Here is a 15586-nt window from a genome sequence, read left to right as displayed (position 1 = left end):
GGAAAATTGAAATATAGAGCTAAAATCACTGTGAAAAGCGGGCTCAGGGATTTTACACTGGGATCCACAAATTAGTCTGATGTCTGAGATCTTTTTAATAAAGACTAAAATAACGCAGGATTTCAGTTCAAAAGAAGAAGTCTTGGGCTAAGAGGTAATAAGATGGACTGTCTGCCTTGAAGCACAGCTAGGAAGGACATTTTTTTAAGAGCATTTAACTCAGTCTGCCTTTGTAATGTACTCCTTGGCAGGTGAACTTAGTGTCTGTATGTTGAGTTTGTCTCTTTAGCCCTCATTTATTCTAGCTGGCCAGACAGTACAGTATGTGTGCTGTGGAAATCCAGACTTATTTCCCACTCTCTGCTTTTAAACGAAGGGTAAGAATGTTATGTACTACTCTTGTGCTTTCGTAAGCTTTCAAACAATGTGAACGAGGAGCATTTTAATCAGTCCCTGAGCCCAGCTGATGCCTTTAATAGTCACATAACAGAAATGTCGAGGGGGACATGGGCAGAGGTACCCTGCACAAACCATTCATTCTGGTACTGGTCTAGAGCTCTGGAGCTCAGTCATCATGGCTGGTAATACAAGGAGCCTGTGTACTTCTCTAGAAGCGGAAAAGGAATTTTCTCTCAGGCCATATTCCTGTTCTGTTTCTCACCAAGCTCAGCATGCTTTAGGGATTACTTGCTTCATAGGGTCACTCCACATTCCACCCGAGTTGTAAGCACATCAGAATTGGTGTTGGAGTTTTGCTGTTGTTGTCATTAGTTTATCAGCATATTACATTAAGTGGGTTGCTGCACTGCCGTCCATAAAATATGTGGTTATCTTCGCTTTGTGGTTTATGTGTAATGAAGCTGGCCTTTCCACTATCATTTTACTGTGCATGATATTCATGAACTCCTACAAATTAAGTAGACAGCCCGGGAATGGATTTGGAGTATTGAAGTAGAAAAACACTGATATCTGGAAAAATCATGACAAACAGTCAGCATAGTCAGCATAGTTCAGTTATGGTTGATTTTCACAGACACTTGCATTCAGAAATCCTTGAAATGATACTGTATCTGGACAACAGGGCTCCACCTGTCCTCAAGAAAAGAGGTCTGTGCTAAGGTTTTTCCCAAATCCAGCAGATTGTTCTTGTGGCAGTTGTTCTTTTATACAGAAGAATAAAAAGCGATAACTTAATACTGTACAACCTACAGTCTTGGACAGTATTAAGATTCCCATTACATAGCCTTCGCAGCCGATTAAGCTTTTATGAGCATATAAACCAACACCAGGTGCAGGCTTCATGCTTATTATCCTTCTTTAAGTAACACTGCTCAGATATGAATGGAAATAAAAACTGTATATGGAGATGCTTAGAATTGCACTTCACCACCATATTTCGGGGGAAAAGCCTGCAGCCTGTGAGCCTGAAACGAATCAAACAGCTGCGCAGTTGAAGCCTAACTTCCATCCTCGTTGCAAAACTAATGGAAATGTTAAAAAGCAATAAGGGGGGTTATTTAACACACTGTTTGTTTTGGGGTGCGTAGTTTACTGCAGCCAAAGACTGGCACCAGAGTGCTGGATATCAGCCTCTGCCTACAGTGTGATTGAAAAGCAGCATCACCGATGTGCCGTCGGAAGAAGTGATGCGTACTGTACCTGGAGCCCTGACAAAGAGCTTGCTGGCCTCCTAGATAGAGATGGCTGTCTTGGTTCTCCTGTATGAGTTGTGTGACTTCACCAGACACAGTGAGGAAGAATTCCTCTTTCGAAGCTTTGCTCCATATGCCTTTCTCTCAAGCTTGGGCGACTCCCATAAGACCCTCGGCTTTGCTTGGCAAGGGAAGGAAGTCATTTGCACAATTGGTTCCAGATTACTGGCGTTCTGGAGCTCCATATCCAGGGCTGTTTCCAGTTAGAGGCCTCTTGTTCTGAGCCATCTGGGGCAGTCAGATGGTTCTGTCAGAGAGGCTATTAAACCCTGGCAAGTTCATAAAATAAGTGTTCTGATTATATTTGGTGAAGAAAGCTGACTTTCAATCCAAAGGGAAAAAAAACAAACTGGGTCTTTGCACAACTAGTGATAATTTGCACAATCCCCTGTAATTCGCTTAATTGGCATGTGAGGACTTCTATGGGACATGATCATTTTTTCTTTTTGACTTTGTTTTGTGAGATTGCCTACATGACACTTTTGTGCACTTTTTAAACATTTTATAGGAACAATCAAAACATTTTTTCCTCCTTTCATAAATTGGTTGTACTTCCGAATACACTCTTATAATTTACTGTCTATATTGTGCTTTACTTAGTCTGTTGTTAAATGGGACTTATAGAGAAATGAACAGTTTATTTTACAGAAAAAAGTTTTATGTTATAGAAAACAAATTATATAATAGTTAATTTAAAACTCTTTAGTGTACCTTCAATACAGAAATCGCCCTATTTTTCAAAATATTGCAATCAACATTTTCACTGGGCATAACAGAATAAGACAACTGTTTCATGGGGAAAAATATATTCTTCTGTTATAATCTGTTTTCTTCAGGGCTGATTTTGCAGTCAATGCTAATAAAAGTAAAAAAACAATTTGACACTGAAGCAGTGTTAAAAGTGTTTGAATTCTTTATGTTGTAATTCTGAATTTCTTTTTGTAGCTTACATCTGTATTTGATTACTCTCATGTTACACACTGTATATATATAACAGTAGAATACTTTTCCTGTGCATGTGTATATAATGCAGTTCTGCTGTAATGGCTTTGTGCATACAGAAAGTCCATCTATAGGACAGTAAAGCATAACTATCATAATCTAGCAGAACCCTCAAACAGTCTTTACATGAAAAGATAGAAAAAAGAATGAACCAGGAATAAATCTTACTTCTCTCTTTAAACTGCATTAAGTGAAAATATTAAAACATTATTATTTGTTTTCATACTCTGTGTCACTTATGTGGAATATTACCCACAACAGGTGGTTTAAAAATATTTCAAAATATGCCTGGTGAAACTCAAGAAATAAAAGAACAGACAGAAACCACTATGCCCCAACTATCAATGGACCAATAGTTTTGTGCCATAGTGGAGGGTGGACTAAGACAGTGATCTGTCCCTCACAGTGGCACTAAGTCCTTCTTAGTGATGAATTATGGTTTCATGTACACCACACTGATGGACATCAGTGAGCGTTATGTAGATGTGCACAGCTATGAGCTAACTGTTGTGCAAAGCAGATCAATCGACAGGTAGGTCTAGGTGTGATGGTTTGGGTAGAAGTGTACAATCATTACAGAACTGCATGTGTAGAAAGCTGAGGGCAACCTTACTCTCAGCAAAACACTGATCAGATACATCTTGTAGGCTCATCTGACATGACAGGAATGAGGAATATTAATCCATCAGGTCCTCATACTGCCTGTGTGACAAAGGCTTTTTGTGAATGTGGGAATTCACACATGAAATGTGAAATTCGGGGAGTGTGACAGTTCTGCCCAACTTGCTCCATTGAATCTATGCACAATTAGCTCAGACAGCAGGTGGCACATCCATATTTATGCATATTTATGGCGCCACCACCTGGCTCGGAGACCAGTGAGCGGGGGCACATTCTCTTCCGGGCTGCGTGAGAGGAACTGGACAGAATTCCGCACGACCCTGTTGCAAAGTATGACTCCCACTGCTTCCACAAGCCTGTGGCTTTCATCGTACACCCCTGTTGATGACCAGGGCTAGTCAGCGCTATCCAGATCGCAGCAAAATCATGCCATGTGCCTTCAATGCCGGCCTCTTCTTTGCAATTCTGTGCAATTTTCTGCTGAGTTAGGCAATGCCACGTTCCAAAAGAGCTGAAAGATTGAGTTTTGACTTTATTAGCTGTGACACAGTGAGGAATTAAAACCCTATTAGTCGTTTCCATTAAAAATAAGTGCATTTATATGATCTGTCTGCTTCTCTAATAATCCCCTGTAACTGTCCGCCCCCCATTACGAAGCAACCTGCCTTTCAGCTTCTGTTCTAATGCCTCTAGTGGTTTCTTATCATTGACCTGCGATGGAGATCACCTCGGGGTGTTTCATGAATGTGAAAGTTATTTGCCTCAGTGCCAGAGGAGAGCTCCTTTCCTTCCAGTTAATTACTGTACTTTCATCTAATCGCCTACACAAATCACAGGATACAGAGTGCAGCAGATATCTGATGAGAAGCGCTGAGGCTCTACTACTGAGTAGTGAAATCACTACAGAGGAGGTGTTGGACCAGTTTATTAATCAAGGAAATAAATGTATTTTGAAGTCCTGTGTTTTCCAAAGAAGGCAATATAAGATAACTGTAATTCCCATGCATCTAATTTTTAAAATGTATTTGTGAGTCAACCATGATTTTCTCAATTACAATTTTTCTGGGAGCTTCATATGTAAACTAACTTCCATAAAAAGAGTCAAAAAGGACATGTTAAGACATTTACAGATTGTATTAGTCCCATACCTGTCATAGCAGAAGTCATTTCTGTACTGGGATCTTAAACTATTGGGGAAAATGTTTGCCTTTCTAGGACTTTTGAAACATGTTCATTTCAAAGTTTCTTGATGAGAAATAGTTGTACCTGTTTACGATTGAACCGGAAGAGGTCTTTCTAATGATCAGCTAATCTTTTGAAAAGTCATACTGGGACACAATATTATCTCTATTGAGGTGGATTGTAAATAGCCTCTGGAGCTCCATTTTTAGAGGGACTGTTGAACTGTTATCATGAGTCAGATTAGTTGATTCCAGAGTTTGCCTCATCATTTTGTCTAGAGATCTGTCTGTAAAGTACTCTTTCCTTCAGGCTTGATGGCAATAATAAATTGTGCACCTTCATCATTACCTAGGACATCATGTGCCAGAGGTTTGTAACCTCCCCTGCTTAAAAAATAAAAAGAGTAACTTAGTATATGATTCTGCTTGGTATTCAGGAAATGGGGCTGGAGTTTAGGAATTTCATGGAGGGGATCATGAGTCACAAGGGAAAAAATGGAATCACATCTAGAGGCCAAGACAGAGATGGATGGAAAAAATGTACCACAATCACATTTGTGTGGGATGTGACATTGCTGATATCATGGCTTACACATGTTTCACACGTCTGAGGTGAGGTGCAGCATGCAGACCCGAGGAAGTGCTCCGGTCGGTTTTCAGGTTCCTTTTCACTCATTTAGACAATTTAAACTAACCATCCAGAGTCTAGTAAAGGGGAAACTGAAGTGTGCAAAATAATTAGATGAAATGGAAATAAATGTAAACCGTACAATAGTATTCCCTAATATTTTATTACATTTCTTTCTAACCAAATGAAGCAATTTGTCTTTTTACCAGAAACATTTTAAAGCATTTAAACTTTGGTGGGACCCACCATTTATAGTAAATGTGCGGTAAAGAGGAGGACCTGGTTATTACTGTATGAAACCACGCGCTTCACAGGCAAAATACGTGAGTACGTGAAGAAGATGAATTGTCTCTAGTGCTTTTCTTTGCTTCACGCATTGTGTAGACATGATCAGAATGTGTTTTAAAAAAGGAAAATGAGAAGCCTGCATATATCCTTTTAATGGTATCAATGGCTATTGTTATATCATGTTTATTTTGAGTTTACATTTCTCAGAAGCCCATTTTTTAGAAATTACAGTAGGCTGACTTTTTGGACCTACAGTAGATTTTTTCGTGTGTTGTTTTCGGTTTCAGAAAATGTTGCCTCTAAGGATGAAATATAACCATGTAATGAAACTCTAAACACTGTCCAGCAGGAGAGACAGAGGCATTCAATTAAAGGCTGAATTTCTTTTAAAATGCCAATTGCTGCCTGTTGCCAGGGTAGCCAGACTACTAGAGTTACCTTGAATTCCAGCACTTCCTCTCCAGTATAAATTAAATGACAAAAAAGCTTCTGGACTTCAGTAGTGTATAGTGTTCATGTGTATCATATGGTTCAAGAACTCGTCACTGGGTTCTATTGAAGCTTTAATTACAAACAGATTGTAGTAATATGCCATTCATGTGTCCAATGCATTTATTTGAAACATGTTGGCTTGATTCCCAGTTTTTAAAGATCAGTCTTGGTACATTAAAGTCAACCCAGTTGCTATGATTATTTGGACAGTCCTTTAAGTCCTTTGAAAGCTCTTTGTGCCCGATATGTTTATTTCAGTTCAACTGCAAAACAAGCCCATTAGCTACAAGACATTTAAAACTTAATTGACTTGAAAGATCCTTTTGTACTATACAGAATTATTTACAGAATAAACCTTTCAGGGATATTAACCCCTCGCAGTGCTGGCGGTACATTTAACACAATTCCTTAAAACCGTTCCATACTAAATTATTTCCTTAAATTTTACCTTATTTTGTGCTTGGTTATTAAATCGGTTTAGTTTACAGTGTTATTTTTATAAGGTTATTGGAACTGGGCATGTCTCAGCCTTTCCTCATAAATGCATACGTTTAGGTCTAACTATTTTGTTCAATATAATTTTAGAAGAAAATGTTATAGTTATGGATAAGAGGTTTATACAACCTTTGCAAATAAAGCATTCACTAATCATCAAGTATGTGTAAGTGCACAACACAGTATCAGCGTAGAGATACCTGAACAAAAGTAAACTACTACCTTTATCAGTTATTTGTTATTTTGCAGACGTTTGTGGACATTTACCTTGGATATTTAATAGAAAAATGTATGGGTCCATTCTTAGAAATTGTATTGCCTACAACCTGTTTAAAAAGCTCCGTTTTTGTGTCTGAACACAGTGCATGTTTGTGCCTTTCTCTGACACCCTTTTCAGTCATGTTTAATTTCAGTAACATCAATAACGTTTTGTCTGTGATGATAACAACCGTACAAGCTATTGTACTATTTCTCAAATACATACTGCAGATTAATGATGTGTTTTGCAGTAAAAAAACATACTTTACTGGAAAGGGGGGGCCAAGATGTAATTGAAAAATAGTGAGTTTAAAGACCTTTCTGACACAATGACAGCATTTGCTTGATTCTGTGCGGCTCATTGTTCGCGGGGCTCTTAAACGTTTTAAATATAGCTTTCTCACCCTGCAATGCAACAAAGCTGTTATTCTTCCGAAGAAGCATAATGCAGTATTTCACCTCTTTTGGAGTTCTCTGCTCTCTGCTTATTGTACCAATACGTATGTATTTGTGTTTTATAACAAACATCCTTGGAAACAGCAGGAACAAAAGTTGTAGAACAGGGGGCAGCAGGCCTAGTAATGTAGTTTTTGAGAGCAAGTGCCGATATGAGAAGGTCTATTTACACTCAGGGTGGTTTTATACAACTTGGTTCCCGAAAAATTATTTTAAAACTCCTTTTGTTCCTTTATTGACAAAGGAACAAAAAAAAATGTTTTATTTTCTTTAAAAAAAGTGACAACACAGACATGTATAGAATAAATGGAAATGTCATATTTAGACTAAATGGTATAATATATATCATAATTCTTGGATAAGATAACTTCTAAAACCATTCCTTTTTTTTATGGGCACTGGTTGACACTGGATATTCTCAGTGGTCCATTATCATTGAAATAAACCCCCCAAAATGTTAAAACTGTAATGATGATGCAACACTGCAGAGCAAGAAAACATTGTTTTTACATGTTAGTCTAACAGAGGGTCCTAATCCGATCAATTTTGTCATTTTGTAGAATTGAGTATGTTTTTTAATAGCATCCTGCTGAATTTCCCACTTCAATAATTCCCAATGTGTTTGTCATAAATCTGGATTCTATCGATCTTCCCAAGACCCGCCAAAGAAGCCGAATGGTGGCTCCCTGCACACACCCCCTCTTGTCGTCTGGAAGACTCAACATTGATGAACACCAGTGGCCTCTTTCCGCCAGTCTGTGGGCGATTAGTCACCCTGATGACATATGGCTTCCATTCTGGGTTTCAACGAATAATTCAGTGTCATTTCCTTCACCTACGTTGACAGCTGACACCGGGAGGCCCACTGACTGCTAATTACTGGAAATCAACTCTTACTTTTGCCATCATGGCAGCTCCTTCATAACACAACAAGATAGTCTTAATATCATAAGTCAGAGCTTTCTCCTTCTCTTTTTTTTTCTAATTCATGTTTTTGCACCTGAACCCTCATCATTAAATGATGCTACATACTATTAAACCAGTATCTGATGCCATATTTTTTTCCGTTGTTTCCTCACATTAGAAACCTATTATTAACTACAGGATGTATAGTTTGCCGTTCAGCTGTATGTTACACATTACTTAGAAATGCGCATTAATCAATCTCATTAGAGAAGGCTAAGAGAGAGAACATAAATCTCATAATGAAAGAGGGAATCTGAACAGCAGAAACAGGTTTTCACAGAAGTTGTGTTATTTCATTTGGCACTATATTGTCTGTGATCTAAACCTTAAACTTCTTCTTGGCTACTTGTGCTGGCTTGCTTAACCAGCGGGGAAACAGGGACCACAGAAGGGTTGCATGGCAATGAGATCTGAAACAAGTCAGACATTGGATATAATTAATTGCTCTTTTGAGCTGTTTTTGCTAGAGATAAAAAAGAATCCACTGTTTATTAAGATGGTGCTAATACTTGTTTGATTGTCATCTTCAATTACGTGTAGTTTAAATTAATTTAATTTAGGATTTATATACAGGATTTGTGTTTTTTTAAAAGGCTTTCAACACCCTTCCTGAAATAATATATTTTTAAATGTCTGATCAGTTCACATGAGTAAGCGGTCACAAACAGAAGTTTAGGAGTAAAAGCCTATTAAAACAGAGTTTAATGTTGTCACATCAGTTTTTCATGGTGGGCACAAACATTTGTGTTGAAACTCTTCTGATATCTTTTTCACTGTCATCAGTGTTTCAGCCAATCCAAGCCTACACTTGAACAAGATTTCTAACAAATCTTCTGGATCCAGGACAGTTTTTATGGCAAATCTTTTCTTCTTGCTTGTCATACAAATGAAGTGCTTCAGTCTAGCAATCAAACTCCTGCCCCTAGACCCTTTTCTGAATGTCCACACTGTCCCTTTAACAACATATGCCCCAGATGGATCCTCCTTCATATCTCAAACACTCACGTCTCTACCTAATTCTTTGTGTGTATCTGCCTTTCAAATGGTCAATTTTTACAAGTTGTCTGAATCACAAAGAATTTGCGTAGTAAGCAAAGTGGGAAGTGTTTCAATGTGTATAACCCTGATTTTCATTATTACATCACCCAAGTTAGAGTAGATTCATGTACGTATACTGCCAACACACCGATGATTAATCCCAGCACAGGAATTGGGCCTTCCCACTGAATACTTTAGCAATCCAGGAACGGGGGCTAGGTCAAGGATAAACCTTTTCAATAGAAAATGTTATGTGGAGCCTAGAATGTGGAAAAGACTATAACAACTGGAACAAATGGAAAAAAACAGGAAATGAGTGTATCTAATAACCTTTATTTACAAACAATATAAATGTATTTTATTCCTGTGCTGCCAATGTGAGTATCACAGAAGAACAAGCTTCATCATCATTCAGAGTGTGAGCAGTTGAATATGTCTGTGTCAGAGGTGCTGCAGGTGTTTAGCAAAATGAAAGCATGTGAAGTTGTGTCTGGGTAACTTGGTGTTATGTAACTTGGATAACGTGTTGTTATGCTGAAAAGTGTCAGCAGTAGTTGTGTGGTATGTTTCACAAATTATTTCAAACTTCTATTGATCCCCATTCAAAGCCATTATTCTGGAAAACACCTAAAACTATTGCCGAACCAAAAAGCAAAACATATTACTAGCAGATCATTTACGTCCTGCATCTTTGACATCTATTGCTATGAATTACTTTGAACATGTTGTTAAAAATGGTGGCTAATGCAATGTGTTAAATAGTATTCACTTATTGGATGCCTTGCAGTTTGCTTATAAGACAAGGAGACAAACAGGATGGAAGATGCAACATTAAACTGTTTTATTGCTTCTACACATGTAGAATTATAGCACAGGCTTGTGCTAGACTAGACTATTATAGTATTTTCATCAGCATTTAATATTAAACGGCATCACCTGTTCATGCAGAAGTCCGGGGCTATGTGTGTCTAATAACCCACATGTTTATTAAATTATAGACCACAATGTGTCCTGTAAATGGAATTCAATCAGCAGTTACTCATACTTTTAATGGAGATGCACAATGCTGTGTTATTTTACGTATGTTTATATAAGTGGGAACAGTGTTTTGTGTTTTGTGACAAACACAGACTGGTGTATTATTTAAAATACAAATAATATGGCCATTTGATTCAATATTAGCTGCAGAAAGTTTACAATCTATGGAATGGTGTAAAATCAAGTATTGGTTAAATCATAAGGATAACTACATTACTTCAGGTTTTAAGAAGAATTCAGGTTTACATTTTATGGTTACAGATGAATGAGGACATTGAATTTGTTGAAAAGTATAACTGATTCTAAACTGCATGGAATGGAACAGTTAGATTTTATGTCCAGGAAAGGACAAACAGTTTGTTCTTCTTGAGCTGTGTAAGCAGATTAACAATGATGCGAGCATTCTGAACTTGCTCCAGAAGACACATGCACAGACAGCATTTGAATTTTTAAATTTACTCATCTTTTTACAACATAGCAAATAAAGTAATTGGTCCACCAGCAAGCAAAAGCAGGAGTTCAAGGGATCATTTTGAAGATTTATTTAATCAAGGATTCATTATTAAAAGTAGTATATTCTATTCCCTCTCAACACCCAGTTATAGACAAGCTTGGAACTCTACCAACAGGGAGGTGATGAAGAACAACACAGCAGCAGGCAGTCATGTAATTCCATCTGAAATTCTCTGAAAGTTGACAGGAACTAACACCTCTCTAGTAATGTGATGGTTTGAATTTCTTTCGCCATTGTGTTGATCTGAAAGTCTGGATGTAGATTTATTTGTTTAGATTTAAATTAAGCCTTTTGTTGAGATATTGATCACATGACATCATATATTTAGCGCCTTTTACTCAGTTGCAGTCTGCACTACTTTTGTAAAAAAGAAGTATCCAAACCCACAGAAGATTGTGCTTAAAACAAAGGCATCAGAAAAGAAAATGTGGGATTTAGATGTTCTCTCACTGAATAGAATGAAATGTTCCTGGATGCTTGGATGGGTTATTCTGGTAAGTTTTATAATTGAACTGGTGCTTGTTCAATTGAGAACCCATGGGAATCATGTTGTTCTGACTCTTTGGGTTATTTTGGGGTTGTAATTTAATTTGTGTCCTCCTTCGCACCCATTGCTTTCTGGGACAGGCTGTGTCTCCCCCATGGCCCCCTATTGGAGAGATTGGATAGAGAATGGATGGATGAAATTGAATTTGAAACTTCTGGAGATTTTGATTCTGTAAATATTATTTTGCTCACCAGCTCACAAAAATATTTCCACAAAAGTCATTTTGCCCAAAAGAAATAGAATGTTTTGCTCCTGGCTGTTATCCCAGCCATATATATATGACAAAACGTTTTTGTTCAGTCTTTTACTGATTGTTGAGGCCTAAACACAGACACTGTCCACTTCAGGAGAGGCCTGCAGATTGTTAGGTGTTATTCTGAAGTTCTTTCCTGGATGACTGATTTGCTCCTGGGGCGCCCTTGGCAGGTCACTGGTCCTGGGTTGAGTCAGCATGGTCTTTTTTTAAATAGTAAACTGTCTGACAGTGGAAAAATGGTGCCCCTTTCCAAATCGGTGAGCATCAATTACTCCTTTTTCTCAGATCTTCTGAAATCTCTCTTGATCATGGCATGCCATAAGGACAAACTCACAGGTTTCTGACAATTATATAGGACAGGGCTGCCCAAACGCATTCTTTGTTTACTTTTTAAGTACCTGAATGATTAAACCACCTGGTTCTAATTATCCCCTTAATTGTGCTGAGTGAACTAGGGGTTCACTTATTATTTCACATACAATGATTCTTAATATTTATTTTTTTCTGCTTTAGTCACCATTGCATTTAAAAAACATTGCACTGGTAAATGTAAACCCCTTTGCTTATTTAAGAAAAGACCCCACAAAAACCTCAGCAGAGCCCAAAAACACAAGTTCTTGACTACACAGGTGTGGTGAAATGACTGAAATGACATATTTACTTCTAAAGGTTTAACTACGGTGTTTGGACTTTATAAATCACCTTAAATCTTTATTCATAATATGAAAAAAGAGCACTCTCGAATTATGAGATTTTAGTTGTCAAAAAACACCTAATTCATGTTTTTCTAGACTGTTGGCTGCATTTAAAGTGTATTGTATTACTCTTTCCAGATGTCCAGAATTATGATCTGGTTTTACATAGGCTTATTCCTATATTTTCATGAGCTAGATTCGTTTTATTTTGTATCCACTTTCACATTCTATCTATGTTAGGTCATTCAAGTTGGAAATGTTGCCAAATTTCTATTTTTATCAGAATTAGGCTTTCGCACTCTGCTTATGAGACAAAAAGATTTAAAACTTTATAAAACATCATTTTCTTTAGTGTAGCTGAATAGCTTAACCACTATATTAATAGAGCCATTTTAAAAACTCAACAGTTACTACAAAAGGAGTAAAACATAGATGTGGAATAAAATTATACTGCTGTATTAACATTATGCAATGCACTGTGATGACCTAATTTAAAATATTGTGTAAACTTTACTCAGCACATTACAAAGACTGACCAGATGCATTCCCAGGCTTAAAGACAAGACAAAAGACCTTAAAAATGTTAGTCTTGAACAGAGAAAACTATGACGGAACCTGATTCAAGTTATTGAAATATTTTAGGATAAATGAGCCAGTTGGGCTAGATTTCCCCCTGTCTTTTGTAATGTTTTATGTTTTTTTTTATTTTGTGAATTTAGAAGTCAAATAGCTTTTATTTGGCATCATACACACTTGAAGTGGATAATATAATATGCTGTTGTTCATTCATTTCAGGGTTTCTTGCAGCTGTTGTGAAGGAATATCTACATCCAAACATACATTTTCTAACTGCTTTACTCAGTACAGGGTCACGCCAGGTGCCAATCCCAGGAAGCAGCAGGTAAGAGGCGGGATACACCCAGGACAGGACACCAGTCCATCACAGGGCGCACACACAGACACAAAGACGTGAATGCTCACACCAGGGCCAGTTTCCCCAGAAGCAATTTAACCTGTCAGCATGTCTTTGGACTGTGGGAGAAAACAGGAGCATATGGTAGAAACACACATGAACACAGGGAGCACATACAAACTCCACACAGATAGCATCCTAGTCTGGAATTGAACCCAGGACTCCAGTGCTATGAGGCAGCAATGCTAATCACTGTGCCTCCATGCCCTAGAATATACATTTTAAACAAACATCAAACCGCACAGCATTGTAAATAGAGGCAATAACAAGAAAGCAAGGGATAGAATGAAAACTGGTGCCCTAATTAAAATTATTAGCCTATTTATTAAATACCTTCAACTTTCAGTTGATGTTTGTATGCTGTACATTTGAGATTAACTTGTTGGTAACACCATTAGCCAGATCTTGATTGTGTGTGCTGTTTCTGTTGATTCATTTTTGCAGGTAGAAGGTTTTGGTTTTGATGATGTTTTCTAAACACACCTTCTCTTTAGCATTTAGTTTGTTCGGATTCCTTTAGCCTGCAAACACAATAAAATCAATTCACATATACTTGGAAAACCTCACAAGTTTGTTTTGTGAATATTGTACTGTTCTTGCAAAGCCAGCTGTCCTGCTTCCAGATGTGCAAGTTCTTAACTTGTGTTCAGTCCCCGGGGACAATGGAAGCTATAGCTGAGGAATGCAGTTGTCTTAAGGTGGCTCTTGCTTTTCTGATGAATAGTGCATAAGAAAGCTGGAAAAGTGTGTTTATTTAATAGTATACTGTTATTTATTGCTACCATTTATATTTAGAATCCCAGCACGCATTCCACATGCATCCTTGATTCCCTCTGCCTTAGAAAGAGGCACAGACGCGCTCAAGACGTTCCTTTTTGAGAGCAGTGTACATCTTTGTGCTGTTGATTTTCTTCACATTACTTCGAGAAAGTGGCTTCTCCCCAGTTTTCTGTGTTCCCTGGATCGCATCATTTCAAATGTGCTTTTTGTAACCTTTAAGAAGTAATGCAAACATGACTAATGCCGACACATTGCTATTGTAGTTTTCTTGTACTTTCCATCTTGAACTCTTGGTGTTTTGGTAACATCTCTGTTTCTAGAGTAACAATATTTACGACACTAAAGGCAGATTATTTGATCTTGTTTGTAAAGTGCATGGAGCCTTCTATTATAATGCCTTAGTTGTGGTAGACAGTGATATTAATTCTTTAGGTTCAGTCTTAAGGATGTGATCTTGTGTACTTTCAGCATCTACTGTGTCTTGCTATGTTGTATCATAAATTGAATTAACATCACATCACAAAACATCTGTGATTCTGTTTTATTCTGACCAGGTCAGTTTCAGAACTACCATTATACCAGTTATATTTAGAATCTCAGTATTCTGTATGCATCTTGCATTCCTTCTGCCTTAATAAGAGGCACAAACAGGCTCAAGTTGCTACTTTTTTAAAGGAGTGCATTCATCTCGGCTGAGGATGAAGAGTTGTTGATTTTGATTTAAAAGCAAATTGTATTGGTGGCAGCAGTAGAATTTGTCTTACCGGAAAGATTGATCTGAGTGAGTGCATTACTCCTCACTGAGTTAAAAAGGTACCAACAAGTGACATCATGATAGTATTTCTTTCTAAGGAAGAAATACAATTGATTTGGATTCCCTTTAAAGCAGCTAAAGATCAGTAGGAATCACCAGAGAGGAAAACATCAATTTGTGAAACAAAAAGGAAAATAAATAAGTATCTGTTTTTATAAGAGTATTCAGGAAAGATGGCATTAATTCTAGTTTCATAACTTTTGTAGCATTAAAAGTGACAGAATTTTATTTTATTATGCTCGTAAATTAGTTGCGCAAATGAGCAGGTGCCCACAAATCAGATCATGATTCACAAAGTTAGTTGTTCTTATGCTGCATGTGGAATAGCAACATAATGGTTTATGGTGATGAAGGCATGTTCTCAGGCAGCTGGTGTTTCACATACTGGAGAATGCAGCTCTGAATGTGAGTGGCCCCACCCTGCCTATTCCAGTAAGTGAGGCCCTGTGCCTCACAGGGACTCTGCAGGAGGCTGCCTGGGGAAGACTGATAAAGGGGCCGCTGGATATTCTTACGTACCCCGTCCTCCACTAACAGTGCTTCCAGTCTTCATCTGCCTTCCGCAGAAGAGTACAGAATACAGCCTTTCGGCAAGGCACAGGCAGAGTTTTATTTTTTAGGTTGCTGTTGTTATTCCTCTTGGGAACTGTTAGCCGATGTTAACTAAGAGTAAATGCATTTAATCATTCCACTGCTACTTCTAAAAAGCAGACAGTTTTTCAGGCTATGCCAATAGCATCTACTAGCTGTGTTTAGCTTGATCTGGGGTGAAATTATTCTTATTACAATCTGTAGCACCTTACAGGGTTACATACAGTATGAAACTTGGTAG

General features: G+C 37.7%; 1 protein-coding gene across 2 annotated transcripts in view; it reads left to right on the top strand.

Moving 5' to 3' along the window:
• LOC102686775 (Na(+)/H(+) exchange regulatory cofactor NHE-RF2) overlaps positions 1 to 15586 on the top strand; it is a 68497-nt gene that overhangs the window by 3983 nt on the left and 48928 nt on the right. The gene's annotated exons all lie outside the window — the stretch shown is intronic.

Source organism: Lepisosteus oculatus, chromosome 19, assembly GCF_040954835.1.
Source record: "Lepisosteus oculatus isolate fLepOcu1 chromosome 19, fLepOcu1.hap2, whole genome shotgun sequence".
Taxonomy (NCBI): domain Eukaryota; kingdom Metazoa; phylum Chordata; class Actinopteri; order Semionotiformes; family Lepisosteidae; genus Lepisosteus; species Lepisosteus oculatus.
This window is presented reverse-complemented; position numbering and strand designations above follow the sequence as displayed.